Source organism: Gavialis gangeticus, unplaced genomic scaffold (assembly GCF_001723915.1).
Source record: "Gavialis gangeticus isolate Ggan-Ray unplaced genomic scaffold, GavGan_comp1, whole genome shotgun sequence".
In the NCBI taxonomy this organism is placed as follows: Eukaryota; Metazoa; Chordata; order Crocodylia; family Gavialidae; genus Gavialis; species Gavialis gangeticus.
The window spans coordinates 17197087-17201619 of record NW_017728995.1 but is presented as its reverse complement, the minus strand read 5'-3'; the positions used below and the strand labels follow the sequence as shown (position 1 = coordinate 17201619).

Genomic DNA, 4533 nt, shown 5'->3' with positions numbered 1-4533 from the left:
TGCCAAAGTTCCTGACCCTTGGGGAGCCTGTAGGCTGGATGATACAGCTCCATAGGCGGGGGGTTGAGCATCCCTGTCCTAAATTAGGTGTGCACCTAGTGGTCTCTCTCTAACCATTGAGGCAGATCACATTTCCTGCTAGGTCTTGGCCTGCTGTCACAGACACTGTTCTCAAGTGTTTGGGGGTTGGGGAGCTGCACTGCATTTAAAAACAAGCCCAACTCATTTCAAAGAGGAGTGGGGGTGCTTATCAACTAGTGACTCAAAACATGACTGAAAAAAACCAAAACAAGCCCAGTTCTGCTTATTATAAGCAGACTTGGTAACACTGGTCACAGAGCAACAAATGGCCTGAATGCTACTGCAGTTACCATCCATCATCCAGTGGCTGGTTGCCTTACACCTGATCCAATCTTACCTTCCCTCTGGATCTGCAATTCAGTAGCTTAATAGATGTATGAGGGGTGCCACCTAGTGGCAAGTTCTTTCTTTATGTCTAAAGGCTACTTGCATGTTGTTTGAAAGGGGAAAAAAATGGGTCAATGGGAAGAAAATTGCCTTATGTCCTCCATAAATAAAATAAAAAGGTAAGTGCCCTGTGCCTTTGAAAATGCATACAGCACTGTCTGGTTTGAGTGTTGGTCATATGTAGCACTTTATGATGAAGTTGTTCTCCTAAATGAACACGTAGTTTTGCCTTTGTTCTACACTGCTTTTTTTTCCCAGAGTAACAATTGTACATGCCTTTGCTTTAACTTTGGTAAATAATCTTTTGTTTTCTCAGCTATAGCTGTCCGTTCACAACAGTCAAATAATTCTTGTAGGACTTACTGCTACTTAAGGTGTTTTTTTTTTTGTTTTTTGTTTTTGTTTGTTTTTTGTTTTTTGTTTTGTTTTTTTTTTTACATGTAATAAAATGTACCTGAGTAACTTTTTTTTGTAAGAAGGGTTCTACCTTCTGTCTTTCAAGAGTTTTCTTTCTCTTCCCCTGTTGTCACAGCAGTTAAATAGCACTATGGAGAGCTCTGGGTCATATCCATTACTGTAGTAATTCTCTTTTAATGGGGCTGAAACCAAAGTTGACTTTGGCCATTATTTTCAATAATAATAAACCTGAAACTCCAATGTTTTTGAATGCATGTAGGAGTTTATATTCTGCACGTACAATTTTCACAGACTTCACAACTTTACAAAACTGGGAAATCTATTAATTCAGTTTTGCTTTCATTGGATTATGGCAGCAAGCAGTTTTTGTTTAATATGGCTTCCTTGGTACATTATTGCTGATGAGTACAACAAATATAGCGGGGGAAAATTTCAGCAACCGCGGTTGCGCTGCATGCAGCTGCTTTCCCGGCCGCACGAATGTTTTACCACAGAAATGGTTCTAAAAAGCACTACTGTGGCTTTTCAGGAATCAAAATAACTGAAGCTCTCAGCAAGTTTTCCCCTTAAGAGTCTAAAACTATTTGCAAGTGGCAGCCACTGCAGGGAATCAAAGAAATCACGTTTGATGGTTCTTCCCTTAACAAAACAACTGGCAGCAAGCAGCACCTACTGAGAGTCTGCAACTTGGGGAAACAGGTCTGCCAGTGGGGCATCTCCTACCTTATGTCATGTTTTAAGTATATTTTATTCAGTGCTGAACATGTGAATCTCATTAAGTTTCAGGTTTTTTTGTTTTTGTTCTTTTTTTGTAAGATGGTTCTCTCTAGGATTGCACCTACCTTTATTACAATGTGGGGCCCAACATTTTGCTTATGTATAGCACTTAAAGTTGCTCTCCTAACTTAACTCTGCACCCTCTCTGAGTGCTCTGCCCATTCTCTTCCCTTGTCTGATCTGTTGCTGTACTTTCTGCTCCCTGCCCTGTCTGCCACTCCATGCCCCATTTTTGTGCTACATACAAAGGCTGCCTGGGTTACTGTGGTACATGTGCTGGGGGTTGGCCCACCCCTGCCTTAATAGGTATCTAGGCTACCCCCTGTTGACAGGTAAGGGCTGTTATAGGAAATAGGCCATGGAGAATGCATGCAGTCACTCCACCCCTTTGGAAAAACTAAAAAATGTGTAACTTGGGATTACATTAAATTTATCAAAGATGTGCCTTGAGGAAAAATCCATCTCCCTAAAGGGGGAGTTGCAAGCCTATGGCTTTAAATAGGTAAATTATTGCAAAGTGATGGTAGACAGAAGAATGCTGGAGGAGATGACCCAGCAAAAAGCTTCATAAAGATAGTTTCTCAGATGTGACTCAGTAGTCCCACAGGAGACTAAAGATAATTTGTTGCAATGCATTTTGGAAGAAGTGTAAATGTACAATATCTAAAGAACAGTTAAATCAGTAGGAAGTACTTTATTATAAAAAAAAGTAGAATGCTATAATAAAATAAATCTTACGGTTTTGAATAGTTTCTGTTCTCTGGGTAAGAAGAGAAGTGCATTCCAAATATGCAGATTTGTTTCTCTATTTTTACATGTTCTGGCTGCATCTTCTCCAGCTTTACTTTGTGACTGTGGGCCAAGGACCCAAGAACTATGTTCTATCCCTGGCTCTTCTAGTGACTCGGGGCTAAAGTAACGCAGTCCCATAACTTCAGCTCCCCTGCCAACAAAATATAAATGATAATGCTCTACCATACCTCTAAAGGCTTGTTTACATGAAGCTGCACTAGCTTATCTTAAATTGATTTGGTTAAAATGGCTTCTATTTGGGGTGTAGATTGTCTTGTATTTATTGAAAATATATTACATTAATTTAGTTTGTACCTGTTTAATTTACTGACACGTGGAAAACTACCAAAAGGCTGTTTCAGATCTTTTGAAGATAGTGTCCACAAAGGGGTTGCACCATTTTAATAAGTATAAAATCACTTAAGGAAATTGCATAATTTTTCATGAAGACTAACCTAAAGCACTTCAACCTGTGATTTGAAATGTGTTTTGGAAAAGCTAAGTGTTTTTTGCTGTTGTGGTTGATGTAAATTTCAATAACATTAAAAAAAAAAAAAAAAATCTTAAAGACCACATGCATTTAAATTTTTAAAGAACAATGCAAGCAGAATTTAATATTGCACTACAATAGTAAATTGTTCAACTAGTCCTTACTTTTTTGTTCTCTCACAAGTATCTGAAAGAGAAATAATAGCTATTAAAGACAAAGAATGGTTTTATTCAAAGATTGTTTAACTACTGAAAGATCTGGCCAAACATCAGCAAAACTTGACCCAATTGTGTTTGCAGACTTGTATAATCAGCAGGTACATACAACCTAAAATGTAGTTGTGATGTCAGCTGAAAAGCAATAGGAAAAACATCATAGTGATATTTAGAAATAATCTTTATATGTAAAATGCCATGCAACAACATAATCTGTGCATATTTAGTGAAAACAAGAGGAACTGTTGAGCCACAGGTTCTGATTTCATGTTTATGTACTCCCTTTTTGTTTTCCACAGGTCTCCTTTTTCATCTTGAAGTGTGATTCAGGAAGCTGAAGCCAGAGGGCTGTGTACAGACTCAGTTTCTGGTCCCTTTATCGGTTGTCAGAGTTCAAATAAAGCTTTCAGTGGATTGCTGTTTCCTTTCTTTTTTCATTTATCAAATTCTATAATATTTTATTCATATCTTATTTGATACATAGATATTGTTTGAACATATAATAGAATAAGCTACTTAAATGCTTTCTCTCTGGACTGTTGTACTTAAGCAAATTAAATGGCAACACTTAACATCTAGCAATTAGTATCTTTTGAAGTGCTGTGTGACTACTTGCATATTGTCTGTGGAGGGAGAAGCTGAGACATGGGATAACACCTTGGTCTCATTGCAAATCACTTCAAAACTTTCATTTCCTTTGGTGTGGAGAGGACTTCATGCACAGAGAGGTTCAGAGACTTGCCTATTGCCACGTGTCAGTTCCACAGTTAAGGGGGGTTTCTTTTTTGGTAGTTCCTATTACCTTGTCCTGTGTTCAGTCCACTTGCCCATGTTGCTTCTGTGGGTGAAACGTATTCCTGTGCAGAGGTGTAACAGTCCCTGTGTGTGTTACATGGGTTTTCAATAGTAAATAATTTCTGCACAACTACAAAAACTGGAGGAAGCAACTTTTAGAGTTTACTGCAAATAAAAATACAGTAAAATTAATATTTCTGTTGAGCTTTTTAACATCAGATGTCATTTAAGTCTGGGACTAAGGGTGTCTAGTTTCATGCATGCAACAAGTGCAGCTATGAATGTTCAGACTAATAAATTATTTCTAGTAATACAGGCAGCCCTCAATTTGCAATGTTTTGAGTTGCAACATTTTGCACTTACAACGTTTATAAATTGACACAGTTTCAACTTTCTGATGTCAGTTTCAACTTTACAATGCTTGATCTGATGTGCTGCTATGCCAGCAAACAAGTTCAAGACTCTAGAAAAACCTGCAGCCAAGACTCTTGAGAAGAATCCAGCGAAGAATCCTTCAAAAAGTCCAGCAAAGTCGCCTCAAAGAAGTCCTTCCAAATCAATATGATTGCTATTTACAGT

General features: G+C 38.0%; 1 long non-coding RNA gene across 1 annotated transcript in view; it reads left to right on the top strand.

The window, feature by feature from the left end:
* Window positions 1–3685, top strand: part of LOC109287958 — a 10401-nt gene extending 6716 nt beyond the window's left edge. The window contains exon 2 of the long non-coding RNA XR_002095031.1: window positions 3459–3685. This is a non-coding gene — a long non-coding RNA (uncharacterized LOC109287958). The remainder of the gene's footprint in view (window positions 1–3458) is intronic.
* The last annotated feature ends 848 nt before the right edge of the window (window positions 3686–4533 follow it).